Genomic DNA, 18,840 nt, shown 5'->3' with positions numbered 1-18,840 from the left:
CTAGGACATCATGAAGTAAATAGTGTAAATGGTCACCTGAATGGTCAATATTGCTGTTGATTCCACCCCAGTATCCCAGGCAAAGAAATACTAAGGATCATCTGGGAAGCTAAGAACAAAGAAGAGCAAAGAATACCAGAAGTACATATACTTACCATGGTGTCTTCATATTTATACTTAATGGCAGTTCTGTGTTATGGTTTATTTGGGGGGGGGGGGGGGGAGAAAAAAGAGAAAAAGAAAAATCATTGTTTTTATGAACCCACTTGTTATTATTACCCTTAAATGTAAATGTCTTTTGTTCTTTGCATGTGCATGTATGTATTCTGATGTTATTTTCATGTCATCTTAGAAAATATTTTGCAAAGCAAAAAAAAAAATTTCTTTTTGTTAGCCACTTAATCATCGAATTTCAAGAACAAAACTCTTGGACCTTGCTTGTCTTCAAAACCAACTAGTCCAAAACCTCTGATGCCTTTATTTCAATTTTCACCATGCTCATCTAAAAGTTAATGAGTAAAACAATTTACACTCAAGTGGAAAACAGTCCATTGATCATAAACTTTGAACATTGAATTAATTGAGCAAAAGACAATGTTAAAAAAGCCTTTGAAAATATTCCATCCTTTAGTCCCTGTTTTCCAGGATCATCAAAACCATCATAAAATCCTTCTGGTCTACATTCCCCACCTCAGATACCTGTAAAACTTTATAAGGAAACTTTCTAGTATGGTTCAATATGTGCATTGAAGCCAGAGCACCAACAGATGCCTGCTTTACTAGGAGCAGTGCTTAAACTGTAGCAGTTGAGAGTTGGCTGACCATGGTCTATTGTGTTGTGGATGAGGACAAGTCCCACAGGCAGCAATGGTCTGCATCCCCTCCAACAACTGTGTGTGAGCACATTATTTAACAGTTTTATTTCTGAACAGAGATGACGTGAAGCCAGTAGGGAAGCTGTTAAAGGATTCCCTGTTGTACTTGTAACTCAAAGTCAAAAAGGGAAGTTAGGAGGAGGTTGGAGATATAGGGAGAGACTTCTCCCTGCAGAGGAATGAAGCAGAAAATGCACAGCAGCAAAAGGTGGTGAGACAACACTAAAAACAGTTAAGGAGAAATGAAGGGATTAGGAAGACAAAGACTGTCTAGAGCAAGGAAATAACATAGAATAAAGCCATTCAACATTTGTTCACAAGGGCAAAGCCAGTACAACCGAATGAACAATAACAAAATCCCAGATGTTTGACTGTGTGGCAAGAAAACTGAGATAACATTGTTTGCTTTCAGTTTGGCATTGTGGTCTGCACGCACCAAAATGTGTCAGTGGGAGTCACTGCCATGAGGGAAGAAGTGCTAAAGGTAGATGAGCTCTTCAAGCCTTAAAAAACTACTTTTTATACAGTTAGGTCATTAACACATTATGTCTCTATATGAGGTGGTGTATGTCTATGAGGTGGTAACCCAAAATTTTCAAAGTGAAACAAGCTGATTTTTACCTATTTTCCAAATCTGCCATGCAGTCCCTTACAATTTCATTCTACTCTTAGAAGAGTATTTTGTTTATTCTTGAACAGCATCACTAAGAATACCTCATAGCAGCCATGGTATTTAACTTCTGATTCGTAAAATAAATCTTTTTCGTCTAAAGTTCATGGCACAGTAGGTAGTGGTCATCAGCAGAATAACAAAGATGTACAAAGAACTGTGAAAACAAGGAGAAATAGTCCAGACATTTTTGCTGCTGACTTTTTAAAATCTCCCTCTTCTTTTAGATAATGCAATAAGGTTTTTGGCAGCAGCACAGCAACAAACATAACTCCAGTAAAAGAATTGCTTTGGAACTTACTCTTCTCTGGTATTCTTTGTTGTAGGTACCAGAAAATACCAATCAACTATACCTAATGAAATTATGATCCCTCACAGGTCCCTCAAGTAAGGGAAAGGCAAATTATGGTCCCTCAAGACCTTTTAGAGCAGTGGGAGATGAATGCTGTGGTTATGAGTCACAGTTTGCTTTCAGAGTTGTTGAAAATAATGATACAATTAAAGTTTTAAAACTGTTTCATATCATTTGGGGGTAGTTTTTTAGAAAAAAATGTTTATTAAATTATTGCTCAGTTTGTAATAGCATTAAAAGGGATTTATCTAATCTTTTACCGTAACTTCATTGCATGTTTCTCTAAGCTAAAATTAACACAGTAAAAATCTCAAGTTCTTGGTTTGGGCATTTTATTTTGTTTTGCAGCCTTCTAATTTCTTCCATAGCTATTCTCTATTTGTTTTCCCTGCAGGAAAGCAAATTCCCCTGGTTCCTATTGAAGTCAGTGGAAAACTCACTTTGGCTTTGGTTCAGTGAGAACAAAATCAAGTATAATACTACATTAAAGAAAGTCTTTTTTGTTCCTTGTATTTCATGTTTCATGTCATTCAGTGCTCAGCTACACTTGGATTTGCAAAGTGGGCCTATATTTCTCTCCCACTGCACTTACCTCTTGCCAAAGGTATCCAGGAATACCCTGACGTCCTGGAGAACCAGGGGATACGTTTCCACAGAGAGGATATGTGCTGGCACATTTCTTCCTCAGACTGTCTGCAAAAGGTAAGATTTGCTCTAAGAATATTCTTTTACATAGTCCTTTCACATGAGTTGCTGGAAAAGGTAGTCCCTGTAGTTTAAGAGCATTAGAAACATTAGGAAAATGAAGTAGAAGCAGTGGAAAGAACACTTCCATTAATAGCAAATCCCACCAAAACGCCTCCCAAATTTCCTGTGATTATCTGGTTAACAATGTTTGGCTGTACTGCCCTCTTCTAGCATCCAGCTAAGGCAAAAAATGGTATTTGTAGACCAAATATTCAAGCACAATTATTTTTAAACATGGCACTTCCAAAAATAAGGAAAAAATAGAAGAAAATGTCTGCACTTTTATCAGTTTAGATTAATTTCCTTGTAAAGTTAAATTCAGATTCTGTGAGCCAGAAATCTTCCTTCATGCATTTTCACTGACCTGAGGAATAACTATTTGTCTATTTTGTTCCCATTCTGATCCTTCCGTTGTGTTCATTACAATGATTTCCTTCTGTGTCAGATCAGTTCTGTGTATCTTCTCCTTACCCTAAATATCTGGTGTCTTTGATGATATTTTATCTCCAAAAGAACAGTACATCTCACAGACTGCCAGCTCCAGCAGTGCCTTTCTCCCCCGTCTGGCCTTGGCATCCAGTCCTCCCTTTTCCATTTCACCAATAGCATCTTCAAGCCCTTGCAGTCCTTTGCCTCCTTTCCTAAACAAATAACTCACTTTTAGTAGCACTTTGTAAACTATGGCTTGCTGTAACACCAGTGGAACAGTTATTTCCTGGCTTTATTCAATTGTTTTTTGCAAGGAGTTCAGACAGAAGATGAGTGCAACAGAAGGAGGGAGAAAGGAACAAGTGAATCAAAAGTATTTATTTACAGTTCCTTCCAGTTCTTTAACAACCTTATATCCTTTTAAAGTAAAACATAAATGCTGATATTGCATCTAATTTCATGAACTAATTGCTTCCGTCTGGTTTACATAGCAGCTTTCAGTATGCATAGTCAATATTTTACAGATTATTAGCATCTTCATTTACACCCAACCAACCTAAAAATTATCCATCCTGATGATGAAGGTGGGGGAGCTATGATGGTTCCAGAATAATATAGGAAAATGATGAAAAATTAGTAAAAATCATGAACATGCAAAGAGTTAAACAATATTTTGTGAGTTGCATGTCTTTACAAACACATAAAACTATCATTTCATCTCTTTTACCATGTGTACCTGTAAGGCTAAATTCTCCCTTAAAGCAGGAAGAAAAATTCTTGCATATAAAACATTTAGAAATCTCCACAAATGCCCAATTATTTATTTCTGATATTAGTAAAATTTTAATTATTCCAGTCATTTCCACATCCAATGATAACATTTCTTCATCCTTTTTCTAATAATAACTATCCTGATGGCATTTATTCAGTAGGATTCTTGAAAACAATATTTTCTTAACAGTTTACAAACAAGAAATCTAGCTCTTAATAGACAACTTTAATTTGATAAAGCCATAACCCTTTAAGCTGTGCTATATTTACATATTTATATTATTCAATATATCCTATTATATTTGATACCTTTATTCCTATTACATACATATATAACTGATACAGATATAGATACAGAATAACAGATCACAAAATGTTTTGTGTTTCAGATTTTTTCTTAATTAGTAGCCAGAGATCTGTGTGCCAGAGATGAAGAATTCTTTAGATTTGGCCCACATTTGTTAGGCTACAGACTTATTTCAATCATTCGTTTTCAAAGGGCAGGTGTTGAGAATGGGTGTTAGTGTCTATTAGTTGGTCTATTAGTTAGACTACTACTAGATTTAAACAGGCTCTTAAGTATTCACAATTATATTACTCAAAACCAAGAGGTATCATTCAGACTCAGGCAGAAGATTCACACACTAAATGGAGGTGTTACAAGTGTGTCTCAGTCACCAATCCAATAATTATCTCTACAGTATTTTGACTTTTTTCAACTTATTCTCAAGTCTTGCCTTCATGCACTGACAAAAATATCAGAAGCTGGCTGTCTGCATGTGTGCATGCTAACAGCAAGGCACAGGTGTCTCTTGCTTGTTACTCATGCAATTACCAGATTTTCTGGAGAGGAAAAAAATAAAAAATAAAAAAATAAATGGACATTGCAAATGCACAGAGAACTGGGCCTCTCTGAACTTCTGTTTCACTTCTTGGTAAATAATAAAGTTTTCCAATGATTTACAGCCAGTTTCTACATGATGCCCACACATCTCTGTCCAGCAATTGAAGTCAGGTTTCCTCTCAACTGGCCCACAGAAGAGCCAGGAAAACACAGCCTTGGTGTGCATGTATCCTTTCTGCTCCACAGAAGCACTTAACACCATAAAGGCAGTGAAGTACCTCAGCAGGACCTCAGACCATCACCTCTGCTGACCCCTCATTGCCAGGCACCATCAGAAGACGTGGCAGTGAGCACACCCACCTTTTCTGCACATCAGGGAGCACCGTGTTTGCAGAATATATGCCAGAACACTTTGGTATGGCTTGCTCATAAACAGTGCAAAATAATCACAGCAGCACTGAAAGATTTTTTTTTTTCTCTAAAGGGGTGAAATAAAGAAAAATATATTTGTTGCTATCTTGGGTATTTTATGATTGTTGGCTTTGTTTGTTTGTTTTTGCCACATTCACACATATTTACACTTAGAATTTGGACTGGTTTCCAGCTAGCTGCTGATTTGTTTTCCATATCTGTTTACCTCTGAAATATATTTCCTCTCTGCTTTAACCCTAATTGCCCTGAGCTGACTAAGTGGTAATAAAAATAAAGAAATTACTAATCATCAATTTAAAGGAAAGCCTCATGACTAACTACATCCCTCGGTACCTTATTTTGGTGACTTCCCGGTAGCTCTGCATAACATTGTAGAAAGCAGGAAAAGAAAGTGATGATCATTATATTACTCAGCTACTTGATGGCTATCCGTGTTAAGCTAAATCCCAGTGTTAAGCTAAATCCCAAATCTCACAGCATATTTGTGTTGATTACAAAACTGACTGACTTCTGTTGCAGTAATTAGTGACGATTCAAACTCCAGCAGCCCCAGGGAGATCAGCCAGGCCTGGGCTTCCAGGAATTGCTGCAGTTCCTTTAGGGCCACTTGCTCCCTGTTCAGATTTCGTATTTGTGAATCTCTCTCACTCCTGTGACCATCAGCTACCAAAGGAAGAAAACGGGGAAGTTTTGCTTAAGCAATATTTCCTGTGACTCCCCCAGCGTATTTGTTTCATGTGGACTTTGTGGTATATCTCACAGTGCCAGCCAGTGTGCAAAGAAGAGGTAGCATTTGGTTTTCTCCACTCTTCTCCCTATTTCTCATAGAGCACATTCAGCTCTAAGAACTGCCCCAAGAGTTCTGTCTGAAGCCAGTGGCCATCTCCCCATCCAGAGAATGATTTTAGCCTGGTCTACAAATATCCCAGCCAGACAGCTCATCACTCTGTAGGCACATATATAAAAATTGCAACATTCGCAATCATATCATGCACATTTAATCCCTATTTCATGTGTTATACATGTATGTTACACAGCCTACCAGTTAGAATGATTTCAGGTAAAAAAAAAAAAAAATAAAATCAAGTAGTCTTGCATAGATTTTTGGATAAGGAAGTTAAGATTCACTGAAAAGTCAAATCTACACTAAAAGAAAAAGCATACATCAATTCATGACTTCTGTGAAAATGAGACAGACTTCATTCCAGAAGAGACAATCCAGACCAGATCACAGAAGAAAATGTCCCAAGAATCTTTTACTTCTGTCACCTTTGAAAAATAATATGTAAAAACTGTGACCATCTGCTCAAGAAAAATGAGCAATAAACAGATGGCAAGTGAAAATTACTTCTTCCTCAGCCCAAGGAGCTGATTCAGCCCAAGGAGCTGAATCTATCCAGAGTATTTGCAGACCTGCAGCCCTCTGCCATCAGCAACAAGTAAGGGCCCCCCACTGCAATGCCCAGTGGGAATTTTCAGCTTGTAGGGTAAAAGTAACCAGGACTTGTTTACTAATGGGAAGGATGCATAGCTTATTTATGACCCTGAAAAGCTGGGTGGAAGTAAAGATGCAGTTATGGCTGGATTTTCCATCCGTGTGAATCAGAGCTCCATAGGGCTGCTTTTCTTCTGCCATTGTGTTTGTAGACTCCAAACTGAAATGATAAACACGTTCTGAACTGCTTTCCAATATACGTTAGTGATGGAGAATGCTTTGGCTCTTTCACAAGCTATCAGAATAAATTTTAAGAGAAGAATTTAACTCATAATCAAATATGGAAAACTTGACTCAGAGAAAAACCCCTACAACTGGGTAATCTAGGCTTAGTCACTGAAAGCTGTTTCTGGGCTTCTTTAGCATTTGCACATCCTTAGCATGGATGTGCACATCCATGGATGTGGAAATAGGTTTGCACATCCTAGAGAGCTACACTCTTTCCTCGTCACTCAGAGCTCTGTGAGTCAGCACATACTGAACTCTATTTTGTGAGTAATTTTCAGCCATACTTGCGTATTTTCATCCTGCCAGCAGGCTACTGAAGCCTTTCTCCTTTCTGCCTTTCTGCTTGTGGCATGCAAGCAACCTTCTTTCCAGTGGCACAGCTCCATCCTCAGACACAGAAAACAATGAGCTGTGTTGCCCTCCAGAAAGGAGAAAGGGAGCAGCAATGCCCTTGTAGCAGTTTTTCTTCTTTGCGGGACCACAAGATTGTGAAATGAGCAAGTCCCAAATAATCCATAGGATGGTGTAACATCTGCAGCTGTGATAGCCAGATCCCTGATTTCAAATCCATTCTCTGCTTTGAGGTCTATAACAATGATGACTACTAAGGGAAAAGCCAAGCCAGGAGGCATGCATCCATCCAATGGTTTTCTTCCCTCATGAATCAATGTCTTCCTCTCAGGACCTTCCAGCACAACCCTAAATCCACCACCTTTTGCCTCATTATCCCTCCCTCAGATCTAATCCTTGCTTACAAGCTGTAATAACCCCTGAACTGCTGGACTCACCAGCCAGGTCAGCAGCAGCATTGGCTCCTGCCTTTGCTGTGCAGGACATTATACCCTGGCACATCCTGAAGCATCCATCCAAAGGTGAGCACTCCTTGCACTCCTCTCTGCCCTTTCCAGCCCCACTGCCTCCCAGAGAAGCCAACTTTGTGTCAGGCTTACACAAAGCATTAAAAAGGTGGATGCCCTACAGATATAAACAGAGTTAACTTCATCACACATCACACTTTTATCAACTACAGTAAATAAAATTGCAAGTATGATACAGAGCATGTCAGACCACAGCAGAAGCAGCAGTCACGTGCTGCACGTTAATACTGCCAGGAACAATGTCCCTCAGAGAAGACACAAACTCAGGCCCTGGTCTTTAACTCCTACCCCACCAAGAGTATCATGGCCCCTTGCAATGGAGAACACCACAATGCATTTTGAGCCACAAACTCTTGAATGAGGACATATCCAAGCTGGTAAATCCTCCTGTCATAGCGTTGGCCTGTATAGATTTAACAACTCAGGTTCACAACCAAAAATCTGAGCCATACAGTGCTGCGTGCAACCCAACAGATGCTTTTGCCTGCAAGCCCATCAATCACTTTGCATGCAGCCAGCTCACCTGTCAGTTTTAATTCCAGAATGAACATGAATGAATGAACTTCCAATAGCTCTGTGCTGTTCCGTAGCTACATCCACACTCTTCATTCCCTCAGTGCTGTAATTGTGAAAGTTTGCTTCCACTGTTAGACACGGGGGCCATATATTAGCAACTAGAATTGGATTATCTGAGAGTATACTGGATTTTGAGCTGTCCTATTTCTGTCTAGGATTTTCCTGATGGAAACACACTTGCATATGTATATATGTGATGTGCATATGTATATTTATATATACATGTGTATATACATCTGCACAAAGAAATGAGATATGCATGCACATACATGTATGCTGTCTGCATGGGTAAACCCTGAATTTGTGGGCAGCATGAATGTAGTAGTGCAGACAGACTCTGATCTGTGCCTTCTCTGCTCATGCAGTCCAGTTCTGATGCTTCTTACATGCACAGTGCAAAGTGACCTGGCCTCACAACAGAGGAGATGCAATGACTTTGCAGAAGGTTTGACTGAGCTGCAGGAGTCAAAAAATCCAAGAAAAAAATGTTTTTAAAAAAATAAATCTTAATTCTGGGTACACTGAGAGTGGTGTTTAAAAAGGAAACTATGTCTAAATGAACCTGGATATTATTTGCTCTGCTTGAGAGTTATTCTTTGTGTATGGATTTAATGATACCTATGATACATATTAAAATATTTATAGTACTGCTGGAAGGATGTCATCAACTTTTAGTATATCTTATTGCTTTGTAGTGAACATTGTACATTTTAGTATAAAGCTTTAGTACCTTTATAGCTTGGAATCCCCAAACTCCCATAAACCCAAATTCCCCTTGATCTCCCTTACAGATTGAATAACAACTATCAATATTAGACACAGATGTGTTAACCTTCCCTGGAAATCTACACCAGTAGTGTAGCACACTGCTCTAAAGACCTCAATGCAACTCACATGTCTTTACCTTCCTATACCGCTTCCCATGTTACTTGTCTGGCATCTGCAGGTTCATATACATGCACAAAATGCAGCTGTGGTTGGAATGAACCAGCAATATGGCTTTGGGGAAGGAATGAAAAAATGCTTCTATATCTAAAGAAAGAGAAAATTTTGGTCAGAATAAGGTGATTCAAGCCTCAATTGAGACATAAAAGCAAATAGTTAAAAACAATGACAACAAAGATGACTAAATTTCTATGACTAAAAATGCAAGTAGCCACAGAGAGGTTTCTGAAATTCATCTGAAAAAGGGCAACACCAGTAAGATATCATTCTGTAAAATCCTGTAACACTAGTTCAGTATTAACTCAACAAGAAGAGAGCTGTCCTGATCCATTGGTATCACCATGTGCACACTGGGGCTTTTCCTACCATAGTATTAGAATGCTGAAATTCATTCCTCACTTTTGAAATCACAACTAGCGCCCCTTGCATTAGCAGGGAGAGCTGTGTTTTACTTTCTAACAGTTCGATTACAAATGAGCTGCAAAATTAAGGATTGTTCATTATTTTGTGACCTCTGATCATCACACATCCTCACTTTAAAGAACTATCCGGCCCTTATTTTCCTTCCATGTCTTCTACCAACATTTTCATGGTTTGGTGCACAGCAAAAAGCAGCACAAGCAGCTGGCCCAGACCCCTGAAGTGGTATATTGGGCATCTGCTGCCTGACCAGCAGAACAGAGGATGAATTCTCCTCGTTTTTCCCAAAACATGGAGTGCAAACTACAGCCCTCTTCTGTATTTAGCCATCACTTTTCACAGAGCTTGTAAGAGCTTGTTAACTCTGAGATGTGTAGCTCTTTTCACATTTTGTTGGAACAGGCCAATGGGACATGGAAAGATGACAAGAGTGACACAAAAGCCTGATGTAGGAGACAAGTTGTACAATCAACCTTCTCTTCTTTCACTTCAGTTTGTCATTGTCCTCTGTTTCCAGGTACGCCAGATACTCCCTAAAGGGAAAGAAAGTCATTTATATTAACAGCTGCTTTCATTGATAACAACTTTATAGCTCCATTGTAACTGAAGACGATGACATTATGTTACATGCATTTCAACTCTGGACTCTAATAATACCCTTAAACTACAGGAGACACACAAAGGTATTGCTGGGAGAATTTACGACAGTAAAAGAGCTCAACCCCTTTGAAAGAGAAACGTATTCATAACACAGAAAATGCTGGAGCATTAATCAGCCTGTCAGCCAAATTGCCATTTTTTATTTTGCTGATTTTGTATCATTTTCCATCCAATTATGTAACTTCAAGCCATAAGGAAATCATGCAGACTGAGTTCCTTATGCTAAAATGCATTATAAAATGTATATTTTAAAGTAGCTGGGCGAGGGAATTGTCTAAGGATGTAGCTTTATATTATTGACAAAAGAAGTTTATGCATCTCTCTCAAGCTTTCATATTTACCATTTACAGATAAAATATCCTCATAAAGATTTAGGTGAAATAATGACCTAGGTCCTTCTCAAGGTACTCATTTTTTTCTCTGAAAGTTAACATAAAAATATACCAGATGAATATTTAGCATGCTTGTTTTTCCCACTTGTCAGGTCCTTAAAATACACAGAATAGAAAGCAAAAACTACTCCAACCATCATGCAACCTTCTCAGACCTTTCTCACCTTCAACAACTACTTTTCCCTAAGGAAAAAATGTTGTCCTCATTAAGGAAATCAAAACAAAACTTAGGCAGAGAGCACTTGAAAACAAAAACCTATTAAAATTGTACAATTGTGCCAGGCCTATGACATTTCCACAGCCTCCTGGGTCACCCAGAACTCTGCAAACAATTGTATTGTTTCACACTAAGTGAATTTACTATTGCTGAATATTTTTCAGTGACTGCCCCTGAATGCAACGTTTTCCATTCACCTTCTAGTTGCACCTAGAACATCTTCCTGGTCTACTCCTTTGCTCAATGCAGACATGAGGTGCTGTGCAAACAGGAATCACAGCACTCACTTTGTTTTTAACCCCTGCAGTGGCTCCAGCAATAGCAAATATCCAAGCTAATAGTAAGGACTGAAACTAGAGAATCTGGCAAGCATGACAGCAAAGCATGAGAAATCTCCACATCACACGTGTGCAAACTGTAACAGCACAGATAAGGTCACGTAATGAGGCAGAGCCTACCATGACAGCAATGATTAAAACCTCTCAGCTTCCTCCATGTGCTTTTGGATTTGGCTGCTAGGATGACAGCTCACACATAGTGACACCAAGAAGATTCAGATTGGGATTTATTTCTTTCCCTCAGAGAATGAAAGCATGTATCTTTATAATGAATGGTTAAAATCTCAAACCCCACAAGAGCAGTCCTCAACAGGCCATGGTGTTTGCTTCCTCCCCACCAAGAGGTGCCAAGCAAGGCCTAAACAGGGCCACGTCTCTAGAGCCCTGGTGCTTTTCCACAGCCGGAGGGCAGAGGTGTGGGAAACTGTTTATAGTTTAATGTGGAACCACAGTGCGCAGGCAATACAAAAATTGTGCTGACCGACAGATTTTTACTTTTAAAGGGAGCAGAAAACCTGCACTGGAGCCCAACACAGATGGACAGAGGAGCCTAAGCCCTGGTGTTACTACTGTCTGCCCACCGTACTCTCCTCAAACCTGGCTTGGTAGCAGAGAGCTGGTCACTCAGACCATGTGAATGCCAGTATCTTGTTTTAATATCAGAATCAAAGCATATGGCTATAGTATTTTTAATTCTGCCATACCTGTACTTTCTGCCCTTGGTAGTTGTATTAACAAGAAAAACAATTTGGAGGGGAAATCAGCAGCAGTTCCACACAGACATGAAAAGCTCCTCAAGGACAGCAAGTCGTGTTTGCCAGGCTACCTGGTGGCCTGGTGCTCCATGTCCACCCAGTCTCCCACCAACACACTCACACGATGGGTTTCCAGCAACACTGAGCCCAGAGCTTCCTTCAGGCTGGCCACAGACACATTATTTATTTTCTGAATCATAAAAGGGAAATCCAAAGGCAGAGCTTTGCTGGCAAACGAGTTTCTGCAACTCTGAAGGCAGGAAAAGGAGAAGCAGAGAACTGGCAGGTCTTCACTCCTCAGCATCTGGGAAGAAGATTTCCAGGACAAAGGGTGGGCAGGCAGAGAGGAGGCAGTGGAGGAGAGAAGAGCAGCCCCCAGCTGTGCCAAGCGCAGGCAGACAGCTGGGGTTCAGCAGCCAGTTCTCAGGAACTGGGGTGGGTCCTGGTTTTGATTTGGATTTCTCTGTGTGAGGAATTGTGAAGCCTCTTTCTCCCAGAGGGTGTTAGAAAGGCTGGAAAGTCATACGGCAGAGCTGCCTCTTGGCAAACACAGGGAGTGCAATCACACAAACATCTCAGGGCTCTGATAACTTCCACATCAAGCAGGACCTCCTCCGTTACCGCGGGCTGGGCACCCACACAGCCCTCAGGAGGTGACCTACATAGCACCAGGATGGCCCATGGGCCCAGAAGTTCTGCTCCATTCCCTCCAGGCAATCCCCTTCTGAACCCTGCCCAAAGGCAGCATGCACTTTGAACACCAGCCTCCTCTCAAAACATTGAGGAAAAGAAAACATCTTAGTTTCCAAATGCCCTCACCTCAGATGCTGTGTGAGTGGAGCCTGGAGCTCGCTCTTTCTGTATGTAATCTCATTTCAGCTGTGCAGTCGATAAGGAAGCTGGATGTTCTCAGACAGTGCAGAAAATTAAGAGGACCTGGAAAGCTAATATTAAGTAATCAGTGAAAGCAGTCATAGTGCTGGGAAGAGAGTGCAGATGTGCTGTGTGGGGAAGCACACAGCATCCTTCCAAGCAGGCTTTATCTGCATTACAGTGTATTTCAAGTTGCTTTAAGAGTATCTGGAGACACATAAAAGAATTCCTTTTACTAGGAACAGGATGGCACCAATTAATAAACAAATACAGGAATCAAGGACAAAACAGATTGCTAGCCCTGTTCTGATACTGTGCATGCAATTTTTCAGCTCCTGTGGAGACGTTGCAAAATCTTCTAATCAAATACTGAATATGAGGCAATTACATCTCTGCTAATCTAATTTTTTCAGCAATAAATACAAATCTCAATTGTAAAAGGAAATTGCAGTCAAACACTCCCCGTCTGCTGCTTTGTCAGGAATGACACTGTTAAAAGTCCAGCACCTAAGTTTCATCTAACTAGTTTCTCTCCCTCTTAATTTCTTACATTCTAGGAAGAAAAACATTAAAATTAGCACAGTAAAATAATTCAGAAGTGCTGGTTTTGGTTAGTAGTCACAGTATTGCATTTAGATACAGAAAGTCTGTCAGCGCTGCACAGAGCTATGTGATCTGGTAGGGAAAAGCGCTCAAGCAGGAAATCCTCGGTCCTTTTTGAGCCCTGTGGTTACCACTAGAGGGAGATGTTGATTAAATAATACTGTTAATTGTCCTTAGGAGGAAAAAAAAACACCAACACGAGATATAATTACATAACAAGAAAGAGGAAAAACAAGTTTCCTACAATTAAAAAGCTCTATTATTCTGCCTCTAAAATAAAAACTTTTTTTTTTATCTGATACCTGAAAGGTCAGTAAATAAGGAAAAAATAATAATTACCTAGAGAGTAAAGGAGAAAAGCATAAAGAGTTTTTAACACACAAATGAAAAACAGAGCACTGAATGTAACAAAAAAGCGTGCATGCTTTAAGACATCACATGATAAACAGTTAACATCAGAGATGATGGGAATATCTACGTTTGTAAAAAAAACTTACTTTAGTAAGTAGTCCACTTGTGAGTGTCACCAGTGAGGCTTGCTGGTCAAGCCAGTCAGCATCATCCAACATGGGACATGGAGAGGAAGCCGCCTGGCTGAGCTGCTTGCCAAACCAGAAGACTCATCAACCAATGGTTTCAGTTGCAAAACATATTAATTTCTGTAAGCACTGATTGCCTTATGCACTGAGATAAAACTGACCTCCTGGCACGCAAGCAATAACTTTGCATTAGTTTCTCTCACGCTCAGTGCTGTCTTGTGCCAAGTACCATCAAAAACTTTGTTCCCACTGATGATGGCCCTGAGCATGAGAGTTTTATCTGGAGTGGCATAGAAGAGACACAGAAATTGCCTGTCTGTCAGGATACAAATGACGATGTGGTCTTTGCCATCAAGAATCACTAACCAGCCATAAATTTGTGGATGGCCATTCACAACCTCAAATGTCGCAACGATGGAGTACTCTGGTGGAAAGCCATTTGGGTGAGCCACACTGCACGAAAAATACGTGCAAGGCCTGTCAGAGTCTGCCTGCTGGCAAATACAGAAAGGATCCATTCTGTAAATCACATTTCTAATGATTTTCACATAGCTATTTTGATGGTACTGTAATGCAGCAGAGAGACCCACATCAAGAGATGCTGAGGAATAAATTTTAAGATCAGTATTTAAAGGTTTTGGCTCCATGAAGCTTCCTGATTCTAATTAGCCATGTGTCTGGGGACTTCAAAGAAGAAAAGGTCACTATCTGTGTTTTTATCTCAGGCAAACTTCTGCTGAAAACACCAGGGCAGCTCTTCCTGTGGGTCTGCAGAGCATTCAGCAGCGTTCTGCTAGCCACAAAGGTGACCAGGGTGAGGCCTCTAAGAGCAGATTGTACATCTCCATGATCCTTTGAGGTGGGCTGCCTTCCAGCACAACCGGAGGAGTGATCCTGAGGTGCTTTTATGTGTATTGACTGCACTTAACACTCTACCACCCACCCAGGATGTAGGCAGTGGAAAGCACTTGGCACTATATCATTGTCTACCAAGACATTTTAATTAATACCAATACTGTTTAAACCTCACCTTCTCTTTTTAACAGTGATTTATTTATTTAGCATTATCTCAACTCTCAATAATAATAATAAAAACAATGGCAACAACAAAAAACACAGAGATCTTAATTTATAGCTTACCCAGAGCTTCTCCTACACTGCATGGTACGATTTTGGGGGTGGACTTACGTTCCTGAGTTTGATTCTTCAGCTATCTTATCTTATTTCCTTCAGACTATCTGAATTCCTGAAGAAGCTCAAACACTGCAATTTAGAAATACTTCTATTACTTTCATTTGTTTGATATGGATCCACAAAAATTAGGACTCAGTAGAATTTTTGGCTCTTCTTTTTGACCTCAGTGGCCGAGTTGCTCTCTGGAGGAAGTTGCTATCTAGAAATGCTGCCAACAGAAAATGTATTTGCTGTGGTTATTTCCAGGCCCGTATCTTAAAATTATCAGGTTTGGCAACTCAAAGGGGTGAAGATACTGCCCTTCTTTCAAAGCGGGCCTGGATGCCAAGGGCATGCTGAGCACTGGCATTGCCCGCAGGGGTGTTAGCTGCCCCAGAGGAAGTCCAACAAAGACACTGTTATCGACCTATTTCCTGATCACCTACTAAATCTGGAAGTTTACGATGGTTTGGAATGGAGAAGGCAATCCCAGCTCCCCACAAGTTCTGAAGCTGCACCTAAATCATGTCTGATTTCTCCTTTGAGAAAGCTCAGTGAGATCTTTATAAATCCCCTTGTTTTGGCTACCTGATGCACTCTGTAGTAAATGTGCTCTCAAAACGAAAGTCTAGTTGGAAGGTATGAGACATTTCCTTCCCCAGCTCTAACAATGAATTCTCGCCCTGGGAAAAAAATAATCTGCTCTTCACAATTGCTTATTTCATAGGTAATTAAAAGTAAAAAGGGAATGTTTTGTCAGGAAATGTGTTTCTTACCCAGCCATGTGAAATACAATTGCAACCACTTGGTTACTTTACAAGCAGGTTTAGTTTTGTAAGCTTGGCTGGAGTGCCTCACTGCTGTTAGCTTTCAGACTATGGGCTGTGACAGCACTGGATGTGCTGCAGACCCAGTCAAAGATGGACAAATGTATTTAGTGGGTTGCTTTATAAAATAGCGTAATCTTTAGATGCAGAACTCATATTTTTTTCTGTTCATTTTCATCAGACAGAAAAGTAATTTAAGCTAAACTGTATCCCAAACGAAGGTGTTGTTCAGGTGTTCTTTCAATTCTGTATATGCACAAATGAAATAAATACACAGAATCACATTCGTAACTTAAAAAAAAAAAAAAAAAAAGACCTATTATAACAAAAGTTTCTGTCAAGAATAAAGGAAAAAAAAAAAAAAAAGAGAAAGAAAAAAATTGTCCTTTAGATCTATTTTAGGTGTTCATTAACAGCTTTAATGTTATTAATTCATTGCACTATTTCCATTTCAAAACATCACATTTAAGTAATGAAGAAAAAGCATTGTTACTCCTCTTCATTCTTCATTGTAACGTATCCGTGTAACAAGCAAAAGTATTTGCAATCAACTCCAAATTAGAATTTATCAGCTATGAGGAGAAAAGGATTCAGAGAGAATACAATTATACTCACATATTGGCTAAATGCAGGCACAATGAAATACTGAAGAGAATCACCAGGAGCACTGAAACAACCTGAAATTGCATTGTATGACCTTCAGTACATGTATCTATGAAATAAACCTTTAATAGTTAATTCTGATCACTCTTGATGATAGTCCACTGCTAACAGTCTTGTAATCATTAGAGATTGCAGTGATTTCTACACAAAACAGAATACATAAAAACAATAGCTGGTATCCTTATAGGTGCTCTTATTTAATGTGCACTGAATCTCGCTTTAAAGATGCTCTATTTCTACACTGAACAACAAATACATAAGTGCTAGAAATGTAAATAACCCTTCACTACATAAGTTCACAGTCTAGAAATACACTCAGCAATTATTTTGAAAATTGGATTGAAGAATCATCCACAGTAAGAAAGTAGTAAGTCGTGTCTTCCATAGCTAGATTTTTAATGTTGTTAAACTCCTTGTAATTGTAGGAGAAGTAACAGAATTTCAATTAACTTGTACTTAGAACATTGCAGACGTAGAACAGGAAATACCCTGTGCTATTTAACTTTATTTAAGTACAATTCAACCCTCCTTTGGTTGAAACAAAGTTAAATATTGAAGGTGCCACTTAGAGTTTCCTCTAGAAGTCTGTTTTAAGAATTTAGCTTTCAACTTTTCTATAGACCCTTGCTGGATGATCAATGTTGCTCTTTATTTATTTATTTCACATTGATGGTTTTCTCTTCCCCATATCCTGAATTTAATTATACAAACATTAATCATAATTTTACATGGAAAGGTATGGTATTAAACAGATTCGCTGTTTATCATTCTCACCATAAGATCCAGCCCTAAAGCTACTGATGTCAGAGGAATTTTGTTCTTAACTTCATTTTAAAGATATTTTTAAAGATAAGCCTCAAAATTACTCACAGAAAAGCACATCTTGATTTATTACCCAGGCCTGATACTTGCAAAGCAAACTTTTGCTTCCTTTAGGACTGTAGGGAGGTAGGGATCAGACCTCTGGCAAGAACATACAAGGTTCAATGAGTAACCCAGACTCAGGCTCTCAAACTCAACATGGACGTGGTGCTTAGGGTGCTTAGGTGCTTTAGTGGGTGACATTGGTGATAGGGGGATGGTTGGACCAGATGATCTTGGAGGTCTTTTCCAACCTTAATGATTCTGTGATTCTGTGATGTTTCCCTGAACCTCCCGATCAATTCCTTCTATTTCTGAGCTCTGTTAATGACAGTCTGCAACCGTCCATTGACAGACTGTCAGGTTTGTTTTTTTTTTTAATGATGATATCCCCACCACAAAAGGCTACTGCTTCTATATATGTACATGAAGTTTGTATATGGACATAGCAGTTGAAGAGCAAAAGAAAGACTACTCAATGAGCTTTACAAACCCACTCCAAAGCCTGTCAATAGAAACAGATCCTTCTTCTGACGCTGAGACGTGTTGGAGTGCTTCCAACTGGGTGATGCAAACTCTGCATCTGAGCCCAGCTGTAACCTGTTTAGCATCAAGCCTGCAATTGCTGGGTCTGGCAGCAGCCAACCTGCATTATCATCTTCCCTCATAAGCCCATCCCTGGCCGTGAACAGAAAAAGAAGGCAGAATAAGGGGATATGTGTGTACTGACATACACAAATACTTACCAAGGACAAGGACAGGAATATTAATATACTGGTAGGATGTTGCAACACTAATAACAATATCCACAGTGCTTTAAATAATGATATTCAAATAAATAACACCACTGCAGCCATAAAAATCAGGATAAGGATCCTTAAATAAGGATCAAAGGACTGTGTCTCAAATGCCATCTTTCAAAACCTTGCTGTAAATGTTCTATTAGTATATTCACATACTTTTATGTATCTATATACTTAATACAGGGAGGAGTTTATTGCATCACTTCATGGCTACTAAAAAAAGTCACTGTTAAATTATATGTATATTTACATTAAAATAGAGCCCATTGCAGTACCTACAAACTCTGCTCTCTTGCAGGAACGTGGAACTCCTAGGTTTTTGCTTCTCTTTGGAAGGTTCTTCTCCAAATGGAGTTGCCTGGAAAGTTTTATCAAGGTTGAAGGATATTTCTGGATTGCTTTTCTCCCATCTGCCCAATAGCTTTCAGATATATGAATATTTACTGGGAGGGCAGTGTAACTTAGCTTTGGTTA

The 18,840-nt window shown here is 39.4% G+C and overlaps 1 protein-coding gene across 1 annotated transcript in view; it reads right to left on the bottom strand.

Annotated features, from left to right (window-relative positions):
* The window catches only part of COL21A1 (collagen type XXI alpha 1 chain), a 192,865-nt gene that overhangs the window by 141,325 nt on the left and 32,700 nt on the right, over positions 1-18,840 (bottom strand). The window contains exons 3-4 of the mRNA XM_084514572.1: positions 2,490-2,590; positions 156-189 (exon numbers count right to left, since the gene is read on the bottom strand). The gene's annotated coding sequence lies outside the window, so the exon portion shown is untranslated. The remainder of the gene's footprint in view (positions 1-155; positions 190-2,489; positions 2,591-18,840) is intronic.

The sequence above is a fragment of the Aythya ferina genome (genome assembly GCF_964211825.1).
Source record: "Aythya ferina genome assembly, chromosome: 3".
In the NCBI taxonomy this organism is placed as follows: domain Eukaryota; kingdom Metazoa; phylum Chordata; class Aves; order Anseriformes; family Anatidae; genus Aythya; species Aythya ferina.
This window is presented reverse-complemented; position numbering and strand designations above follow the sequence as displayed.